Below are 11736 nucleotides of genomic sequence, written 5' to 3' on the forward strand. Positions count from 1 at the left end.
CTTCCCCATATTTCTTCAATACCAAATTCGTCACCACAATCCCTCTGCTTCAAAATTTGCCATCACCCAATTCATCATCAATCCTCATAAGGAGGAAGAGATGGAACATCAAGCACAATGTCACACCCACGTCATGATGCGTCTCACATTCCAAACATCTGCACAATAAAAAATAATCAAAACATGGCATGGTGTGGAGGTACGTCATCTCAGGTGAGTGGATGCAGATGGTGCGAGGAGACTCCAATCCTAACTATCCTCTAAATGACATTAACACACTTTACACTACCCGGGGTCTTTCCCTGCCAATCCATTGGCCACTTACACTATGGGTTCTAATAACCAATTCCCATTGACCAAACTGTGGTGCTTCTCAATTTGGGGTCTCATTCCCCCGATTCATCTCCCGGTGCCCTTGCACAATTTCTGGGCTGTGATGTGTAGCTCTCCCAGCAGGTCTACCCACCTGCACACCTCCACCACTGTAGTTGCCACCCGAGCTTACCTAGCTCCTCACCCTAACCTATCTAATTGGGGAAGGCCCCTCCTGGCTCTGTCACCCCTTGGTGCCCTCTGGCTCTGGGCTACCCGGGTCCGTCCTCCGGATCCTCGGGCCCCATCCACACAACTCTACCGGCTCCCAGAGCCCACCTGCGGCCTCACCTGGCTGACATCCTCACAGTGGTGGAGTGCCCAAACCAACTACACACACTAACAGGCTACACGCCCAGCCATTTCCACAACACTAATGCACCCATCCAAACATCATTCTTCCACCCGCACCACAGATGCCAATATCCAACCACAATTTACCTATACCCTCTACCTAACACTTACACTACCCGCCCCGGGTATTCGTGATGGGGGGGGGGTCCACTCTTCCCCCATTCACACCTTCGCACCATCCACTCCACTCCATAGTTTCCACCATACTCACTCCACGACCATCCATTCCAATACTCCATATATTCCACACTACCATTTATTCCACACAACCATTCTCCATACACCTGTTGTTGCACACCTGTGCAATCACACCTGGTGCCACCTGCACCCTCCTCCTCTTCCTGGACCAGTTCGTCAACACAACACACTTCACCTTCACTCACTCATACACTGCTCCACACACCTGTTCAGTTGCACACCTGTGCAATCACACCTGTTCACCATACACACGGCATCATCTCATCTAACTACTCCCCTCTGAAACTTGCGCTTCCCAGTCGTCCCTTTAAACTATTGCGCTCCCTCGTCATTATCATCCACTCTAAACTACCTGCGTCCCCACTACAGGTGTCATTGTCACTACCTAATCTTAACGTTACCTAATGTCAATCTCTAGGGCCCTACACATTATCCAAACCCTCCCTCGGCGAGCTTACACTGCCATAAACCCCATAAACTAGTGCTCCTTTGCCCCCCAGTCTGTGAGGGATGACAGAGTTGCCATCCCACCACATCGGGGACGTTCCACTACCAATTTTGCTCACCAAATTTCAGCCAATCACAAATTTTCCAATTACTGCCAATTCTATTCACTTTTCTAAATTTCGTATCAAATCACTATCACTATCACTATCACCATCATCACAGTCCGCTATATCCTAGCCTCGGTGCGTCATGACATCATTAAACTCGGCTTCGTAAAGCCGAGCAATGAATTCGGGTGGTTTGGTCGCCTGCAGGTTGAATCCGTCCGGCTTTCGGTTCAAGGGAGGTGGTTTGGTCGGGCCGAGGTTCCACGCACCATCTCGGCGCGGCACCTTGTGGTCCCGGGCCCGATGGCTCAATCTCCCCCGGTCGGAACCCCGCCCCCACGAGGGGGCACCGTTCCGCTTCCTCCCACTCGCCCTTGAACCGGACTGGTCGCCTGGCCCGACAAGGCCCGGACTCGACCGTGCGGGGCGGGGCCAAGCCCGAATCGGCAACGACGCTTCGAAGAGAAACGACGCAGCTTCGATCCGCGCCGGGCCTCGCATCCAACAAAGGGCTCCTCGCACCAAGTGCTCGCATCGGCTATCCGTCGCTCTAACCACTAACCCGGTTACCGTCGATGCTTCACCGGCATGCTCACACGCATACGCTACCCCTTTCACCCTCACCAAACCCGGCGTTCCAACGCCGTCCGTCCATTCCACCAACGCTCTCCCTGTTACACACCACACCTCTCGCGCACACCTCGGTCCACACCTCTCCTCCGTTACGTCCTCCGTAACACTCACCATGGGCGTGCACTCTGGCATCCACCCACTAACGCGCTCACATGGGCTCTCCCACACTCGCGCGACCACCAACTCAGGTGTGCTTCCTCGCACACGTTCCACCACCACCTTACTCTCCGTGTCACACTCCGTACACCCTGACGTGCATTCTCGCTCGCACTCGGTTTCACACTCGCGCTCCGATGTGCCCTCTCGCACCTGCGCCATCACCAACTCACTCTCCGTGTCACACTCCGTACACCCCGACGTGCATTCTCGCTCGCACTCGGTTTCACACTCACGCTTCGTAACATGCTCAGCCCTTGACGCACACTTTTTATTGCTCTCACTTTTTGTGTCACACTCCATACACCCCGACGTGCATTCTCGCTCGCACTCGGTATCACACTCGCGCTTCGTAACACGCTCACCCCTTGATGCACAGTTTTTTTTCCACACGCGTGCCATTTCCACTCACACGGGACCCTTCACCAACGCCCGGATGCCTCCTCGATCCCAAGCGCGCGAAAATTCTTTTGTCGCCAAACATCCTCTTACAAAATCTCCCCGCACAATATACAGCACGACTCACCTGGGGGAACCTTTTCTCCACGCGCACCTGCAAACTTCCATTCGGGTTAAGCACAGCATCGTGATGTGAGCAGGGACTTTGCACATTTTCCATTTCTCCCTGCAATTCCCGGGCTACCTCCGTCATCTCTTCAATTTTAATTCCCAGCACTGCTTTTTCTTTGTTCCCCTCGACGACCGCTGGCTTTAATAAAACACCCTCTACCTCATCGGTCGCCGGCTTTTCCAAACCCCGTGTCGCGATTTCTACCCCCGTCATTGTACCCGTGCTTTTCTCAACTTCGTTCAACCGGCGCTTCTCGACCCGCGTTACCTCCTCGTGCACCCCTGGGACCCTCTCGCCCACCATGCGGTCTCTGTCCCTCTGCTCCCTTTCCTCCCTATCGGCCCTCATTCCGTTTATTATTCGCTCACTATCAGCCCTCATTCCGTTTATTATTCGCTCACTATCAGCCCTCATTCTGTTTTCCATTCGTTCCATACTGTCGTTTTCTTTCTGCATTTCCACCATGAATTGGGCCATGAAGGCTTGCATTTGGGCCACCGTTGGTAGTACAAAGGGTGCGGCCGCAGCCGCCCTGACCTCGTGCGCGAGAGCGCCATTTTGTGCGCCTGATACCCCCTCAACCACATCTTCTTTACTCTCCTCCACCATTTTCCCCACTTCTTCCCTGGGGTCCTGGGTCGATTCTACCCCGTCTATCTCTCCCACCGGCATCCCGTCGCCTTGACCAGCCATGGCGCGATTTCAAAATTCGGGTTTTGCTTTAAAACAACACAAATTTCCAGCAGCTCCAAATTTTGACCAAATTTTTTCCTAGATGTTTTAAAAAATTTGGTTTGGGCCTCGAATCTCACTCCCAGACACCAATTTGTTACTGTAATAACACAATTGGTGTCCAAAATTTGGGCTAAATAAATTTAGTCCCAGGTTCGAATCCCACTCCTGACACCAATTTGTTACGGACTGCGGATTAGATGTTATTTTGACCGAGCGGTGGTGTAACCGCGGCCGAACAGTTATTCCCCGACTAAAACCCGATTCAACCCAAACGTTGGCCGTATCGCGCCACCGCTATTCAATCGGGAAAAGACTAAGACGACAAATGCAAAGAGGAAAAGGAATAAGACGAGAAAAGGGTTGAAAATACTACTAAATTTATTTACTATTTACAGGCTCAAAATAACCAAGGAGAAGGAAAGATAATAAAATAATATACAGAAGCTTTTAGAGACACAGGGAAAATACTAGCTTATCTAACAGGCTTACTTACTACCCAGGACAGAACAAACAAAGACACTGACTCACGCGGGGAATTGCAGAGTGGATTGCTGGAAGGAGGTGTGTGGCTGGAGGGGGGAGGACGGCACGGAGCTGGCTGGAGCTTGATCCCGCACGGGACGTCGGGCTGGACCTCGACGGCCGCTGATGCCACCGAGCCTGTCGTGTGCGCGGAGTCACGGGTCGGAGCTGCTTGTCTCAGTAAAAGCGCATCTGCTCTGGCGACCCAGCTCTTTCTTTGGACTCAGTAAAAGCGCAACTCTCTGACGACCCAGCTCTCGTCACCTCCCTCCTTGTCTCAACTGCTTGGGGAACGCCCCGCCGGCGGGTTATATAGGCCCCGCCCCTCAACCTTTGCGAACCTCCCCGATCGCTCTTCCTCCGCCCTCTCAAGCCAAACCCCTTGTTCATGGTTGGTCGAGTGGGGCTGGCTCACTCCTCCCCTCTATGACGAGGTGGAGACACGCCTTTCTTCCCCAACCCTGCCTCGTGGCCAATGGTGGTTGAAGAAAACCGCCCAAAATGCAGTTGGCCATCGAAATGAAATGAAAGGGGATATACTCTTATTTCACTTGGTACAATGGAGTATTTAAATTAATGGGAGACACAGCCTTACCCTAAGACACATAATAAGATATAAGCTACTGAACAAGGGTTTTATCGGGTCCTGCAATGTGGTGTTTATGGAATAACTACCGAGACGCCCTTTTTATCTTTACACAACTCCGGAGGCAGGAGGCGCAGAATAAACAATAATAATAATAAAACACACAATAAAAAAAATACAGTCCTCATATCCGCAACAATATATAATATAACCACCTTTAGAGGCCATTTTTCCCCGCAAAGCGGGGGTTGGCCTTTTTCAGGAACCGTGGTTGTTGTTGATTTTCGGTCCCCTTTTTGAAGCAATGTTTTACGGCCGGATGCCCTTCCTGACGCCAACCCTTTTTGCCGCCTTTAACGACAAACAGGGAATTACCAGTAAACTGGTACTCAATTAGCCGACCTCGGAAGGATGACAGGCTGAGTCAACCCCCCTGGCGTTAATTCAGCGATCGACCGGGATTCGAACCCAGGATCCTTGGATCCTAAGCCGGCACCCTAGCCGCAAGCCCAACACCAGGGTCTTGTTGGTCAACACCAGGGTCACCAGGGTCAAGCCCAACACCAGTGCATATGTCAACAAGAAAACCGTAGAACAGAAAAGGGTGAAGTTGCAAGCAGAGATCGATTCAAGTGAAGCACCTGTTGGCTTATCAACTCGCTCAAAGATTGTTTCAAAATTCGATTTAAAAACGACATGGTTTGTTTGTGGTAAAGAGAGAGACAGAAAAGGTGATAGAAAACTTCCTCTTGTTGCCACTGAGGATCGACAGCAATCGATATGGAACAAAGCGAAAGAACTACATGACGAAACAATGTTGCATTTATTGCAGGGAAGTGGTGATGATATGATTGCTAGTGATTTCAGGTATCATAAACTGTGCTTAGAGAACTTCTTAACGAAACGTGTTATCGCAAAAAATACTGATAAGGTGTTAACGTCATACGAAGAAGGATTTCTATGGGTAATTTCTAAGATTGAACCGAAATTGTTCAACGATGGTTGTGTTTATTCAGTTTCTTGTTTGCGTGATATGCTAAGAAGTTGGTTACTTGATAATAATGTTGAAAATGCAATGTCAGTTGGTAGTGATATGTGGCTCTTGTCTAGGCAGTTTCAAAACCATTATGGCGACAGGGTAATTATTGTTCCACAGGTTGGAGCTTCCAATCTTTTATGCTCCTCTGAGCTAAATTTGGCAAAAGTACTTGCAGAAGTTAAAAAGGTAAAAAGTCAGTTAAAAGATTTTGATTACATTGAGCTTGGCACTGAAAATTAAAAAGTTACCACAGAGTCTGAACAGGTAGGTGTAGGTCAATACTGTGTGTCTATGAAAGAATCATTCCATACCGCGAAAGCTATTCGTAGTCAAGTGAAATATATCAGTATTAAGGATAAGATGCAATCAAGTATGTCATCAGAACAAATGAATGTTCAACAAACTAACATGGCCATCTCTTATGAGTCTGCTGAGAAATGTGTCCCAACTGATCTTTACAACCACATTGCATGGATGATAACAGGAGCAGATGAAGAAATAGGGTCTGAAGGGCATGTTGTACTAGAAAAGAAACAGCATAAAAATGTTCTCAACCTAACTCAGGATATATGTGCTGCCATTTCCAATGTAAAAACTCCGAAACATGTCGGTACTGCTATACATATGTTACGTAGTCCTCCCGGTGACTACCTGGTCTCGGTGACCCCCGGACCGTGAGAGGAACTCCGCCAGAAAGATATATTATTTCTACGCTCTCGTAACGCAATCAATATGAATTCCAGTCAATAAGAAACCCCACACCAAGGATCCAGAGTAAGCAATAATATATTCCCCCAAGGAATCAACAACCATCAACAATCAACAATCAATCACTAAGATGGCCATCTTACATATGTGTCCCCTGTCCCCACTCCCGACCCCTTGGGTACTCACGACCCCTTTGGTCTCTGTCCCTCACAATGTCTCTGGGCCCCTCCTGACCAAGATGATGGTCGGCTTCTCCGCACACGGGCGGTTGAACGAACCCCGGGCGGACGTGCTCCCAAACGTGCACGTCACGTACCGGGAACAACGGTTGCAGCGCACACCTCCTTGCCAAGCAATGCGGGCAAAGCAACGTGCGGCTTGTCCAGCGCGCGAGGCCCACGGTGCGACCCGTACGCGTCCTTGTAGACGGTGAGGCGAACTGTGTAGGACGCTTGGTTCCGTGCATGAACCCACAACCGTGCAACTTGATGTGTCAAGGGGTAATTCCTCTCACCAGACGGGTTTTCCAACGCAGCGTCAGACGCTGCTCAATATCGATACCCTCGGAGCTCGGCGAGGAAGAAGAGGAAGAAGTCGTCGCTTCTCCCCGGACCTCGTGTCTTTTCCTTCCGTTTCCGGTCTCCTTTTTCCCAGAAGGGCTCCTGACCCTTTAATCACAACAACCTTTAATCGACTACACATTGATAAGCAAAGACCTGAATAGTAATTCACCTGAATTTGTAACACTCCCCCCCTTCAAGAAAGAAAGTTTGAACACAGCGAAAACTTTCTTTGCCGGCCAACTTGGATAAACAAACCAGATAACTCACCCCCCCCCCCCCCCAAATCATCAGTTCCCCCCGGGCACAGTCATCACTTAAAACTAAAGCAACAATATTTCACCCAATCCCCTAGATTAATTCACTCTGGACCAAGCGTCAACCACTTCTAGTTTCTCTTGAAGGACGGTTAAGAGGTGGTGACCAAAGCCCCAAAGTTACCTCTCGATAGCACTTTTTCGGGAGGCCCAGCTGAGTATTCCCTACATGGACGCCTTAAGGAATGTGGAGTTCACGGTTAGTCCAGGGAGGAAAGTTCATTACATGGACGCCTTTAAGAACGTGGAGTTCACGGTTAGTCCGTGCAGGAAAGTTCACGACCTGGACGCCTTTAAGAACGTGGCGTTCACGGTTAGTCCGTGTAGGAGCCCCGGCTCGGCGGCTCCACCGTATATAGTGCTTCAACTTCTCCAGACTCCTACCAGTTACGGTGGGACCCCTTGTCCCAGCCGTTACCTGACTGGCGGTCTCCTTCTCGGCCAGTGCTCTGACATTCATTCTTTCGGGAGGTGCCGTAACTCTGGGAGCCTCCATAGTAATATCGGCTGCTGCCCACACCAAAACTACCGCCAAGCGGTCCTCTTCTGTAGACCTCTCGACGCCTACGAAATGCCTTCCCTACTGTTATGATCCGACCTTCCAAATCCTTACCATTCCAATTCTTCTCTGCCTCCCTGGCGTCTCTTGTGCTTGCAAACATGACAAAGCCGAACCCTTTTGACCGTTGCGTTTCCCTGTCTTTTACCACCCGCACTTCCACCAGCGGCCCATATCTGTTGAAGACAGAGGTCAGAACTTCTTCCTCTGTGTTGAAGTTCAGTCCCCCTACAAATAACTTGGAACTTTTGTCGCCATCCCGAGCTGGTGTGGTGTTATTTTCCCTGCTGTGCTCTTTACCAACCCTCGGGTTACCATAAATTTGCCCCCCGGCCAAATCATTCCCGATAATCACAGATACTCCCTCCACAGGAAGCGTGGCTTGTAAACCGATGGTGACCGGTCCTGACACCAAATCGGATTCCAAATGGATGACATGAAGTGGGGCACTAACACAGCCACCGATCCCTTGTAACCGAACACTATCACCAGTTGCGGTACTCTTTGACAATGGCAAAATGCCTTCAAGCATTAAGGATTGATGGGCTCCTGTGTCCCTCAAAACCCTAACCGGTCTTGGGTTAGTCAAGTCTCCCTTGAGTGAGACCAACCCCTCATAAATAAATGGTTGGTAACTCTTCTGTGGGCGATTTCTTACGCTAGCCATCGCATTCGGAGTTGTAATAGTCGGACTCCGCTCTGGGTTGTCCCTTTTCATGAGGTAACAACTGGACATCAAGTGTCCAGGTTTCTTGCAAAAAGCGCAAGTAGGCCCGGAGGAAAAACTCGTGGTCTGCCTCGGCCCCCCCGAAATATAAGTTTGTCTTGGGCCCGTAGCCCCCTGATTTCGAACCGTTCGGGTATCAGCATTGTCCCCATAATCATCACGAGGCCGCCGCCATGTATTGTCGTTCTCCGCACCTGCTGTTCCACACCTCCCCTGCGGAGATCTAGGCGAGGAGTTAGGTTCGTGGACCCCTATCCGGTGTGTTAAGGCATAATCATCTGCCATGGTGGCTGCGTCCCACAACTTCGGTACTTTCTTTTCCTGCAGGTACACTTTGATGTCCTCGTGGACACACTGTTGAAATTCCTCCACCAGCATCAGGTCACGCAATGCTTCGAAGTCGTTCCCGACTCCTTTTGACTCACACCACCGATCAAACATATTTTCTTTCACTCTAGCAAACGCCACATGGGTCTCACTCTCCCTCTTCCTGGCATTCCTGAATTTTTGCCGGTAAGCTTCCGGAACCAACTCATAGGCTTTGAGGATGTGCTTCTTCAATACCTCATAATCTACACATTGGTCCATTGGTAGCGCCGAATAAATCTCTTGAGCTTTACCCACCAGCACACTTTGCACTAGTATGGTCCAGGCCTCCTCCGGCCAGTTTAACTTTCGAGCCACTTTCTCAAAGTGTGGAAAAAATTGAGCGACTTCCTTTTCACTGAAGGGTGGAACCAGCCTCACATGTCTGCCCACATCCCAGGTGTTCTGGCTAGGTGTCGACCCCGTCAGCAAGGGTGGTACCTCTCCCCGTTCTCTCATTAAATCCAGCTCCTTGAATTTAATTTCTTGCTGAAGCGCCAGATCACGTTCCTTCAACTCCCTTTCGGCTTTTCTCTCCTCTGCTTCGAGTTCCCTGGCAGCTCTCCTCTCCTCTGCTTTTCTCCCTTCTAACCTTTCCTGGAGTTCTCGTTCCACTCTCCTTTCCTCTGCTTGTTTCTCTTCTCTCCTCTCTCCTGCTTTCCTTTCTTCTTCTGCTCTTTCCTTTTCTGCTTTCCTTTCTTCTTCTGCTCTTTCCTTTTCTGCTTTCCTTTCTTCTTCTGCTCTTTCCTTTTCTGCTTTCCTTTCTTCTTCTGCTCTTTCCTTTTCTGCTTTCCTTTCTTCTTCTGCTCTTTCCTTTTCTGCTTTCCTTTCTTCTTCTTTTATCCGTTCCTGGCTCCGTAATTGCAACTCCAGTTTCCGGAGCTCAACGTCTTCTGGTTCTTCGGGTAGCCACTCCCAGGCTAACTCGTCCCATGTTCCTAATCCCACCATAGACTGTATCACCGTGGTCTGCAATTCTGCCTTCCTCAAATTAGTTCGGACCTCCAAGTTAAAATGTTTGGCCAATTTCAAGAGGTCCGACTTTAGTAACGCTCGGAACTGTGCCTCACTCGGGGTTACCGCAAAGTTCTGTGCCACAAACGCCATGATGCCTATCGTTAACAACTGTTAACCTTCACCCAAGACTTTACCCCCAATTTCCCCAACAATTTATCAATTAATACTTAATTAATAAATTTTAATTAATAAAAATATTATTTTATTATTTTATACAATTTTAGATCCCGGACGAGCCCCCAATTCTGTTACGTAGTCCTCCCGGTGACTACCTGGTCTCGGTGACCCCCGGACCGTGAGAGGAACTCCGCCAGAAAGATATATTATTTCTACGCTCTCGTAACGCAATCAATATGAATTCCAGTCAATAAGAAACCCCACACCAAGGATCCAGAGTAAGCAATAATATATTCCCCCAAGGAATCAACAACCATCAACAATCAACAATCAATCACTAAGATGGCCATCTTACATATGTGTCCCCTGTCCCCACTCGCGACCCCTTGGGTACTCACGACCCCTTTGGTCTCTGTCCCTCACAATGTCTCTGGGCCCCTCCTGACCAAGATGATGGTCGGCTTCTCCGCACACGGGCGGTTGAACGAACCCCGGGCGGACGTGCTCCCAAACGTGCACGTCACGTACCGGGAACAACGGTTGCAGCGCACACCTCCTTGCCAAGCAATGCGGGCAAAGCAACGCGTGGCTTGTCCAGCGCGCGAGGCCCACGGTGCGACCCGTACGCGTCCTTGTAGACGGTGAGGCGAACTGTGTAGGACGCTTGGTTCCATGCACGAACCCACAACCGTGCAACTTGATGTGTCAAGGGGTAATTCCTCTCGCCAGACGGGTTTTCCAACGCAGCGTCAGACGCTGCTCAATATCGATACACTCGGAGCTCGGCGAGGAAGAAGAGGAAGAAGTCGTCGCTTCTCCCCGGACCTTGTGTCTTTTCCTTCCGTTTCCGGTCTCCTTTTTCCCAGAAGGGCTCCTGACCCTTTAATCACAACAACCTTTAATCGACTACACATTGATAAGCAAAGACCTGAATAGTAATTCACCTGAATTCGTAACACATATAATAAAACAGACACGGAGCAAAGACACAGTTACATTACTAAATAGATTTGGCAACTGTATTAGTTATACGGATGCCCAGAGATATATAGCAACTATGGCGGCTGAAACCGATGACCAGGAAGAGAGGCGAGGCTATTTCATCCCTCATAATAATAATATTGCCAAAAGTGTTTTTACCCAATTTGCTATTGACAACCTAGATTTCAGAGAAAATACTGTTGATGGAACTACAACTCATGGAACCACTCACATAATTTATCAATATCCTAACAATTCTTCCCAACATGTTAAATCAGGCATCCCACTGCAGAAATCTCGCACAGTGTCAGTAAAAGAACCAGAACCTTTACAACCACGGTCAAGCGGGATCACTCTTACTGATCGACAGAGAAGCCGCTCTCTTTGTGGCGTGAAACTAATTCCAGATAACAGGAAACGATTTGAAGAAATACAGAACCATTATATCTTGTTCAAGCTATGTCAGACTGGCTCTACTAACTTACTGGATATTACACATGAAATGCAGCCAGTGTCCTGGAAGGAATTCAACGAAACTTTCACCAAAACTGCGCAGAAAGCCTCTGTGATTGGCTATGGCCCATTCTTTCCTATGTCCCCAACAAGCCCAGATGTGGTCCAAGAGTCTGTCGATTACTGCATGTCTGTTGCAAAAGATCTAGGC

This window comes from Myxine glutinosa, chromosome 2, assembly GCF_964187855.1.
Source record: "Myxine glutinosa chromosome 2, kmMyxGlut1.1, whole genome shotgun sequence".
NCBI classification, from domain to species: Eukaryota; Metazoa; Chordata; class Myxini; order Myxiniformes; family Myxinidae; genus Myxine; species Myxine glutinosa.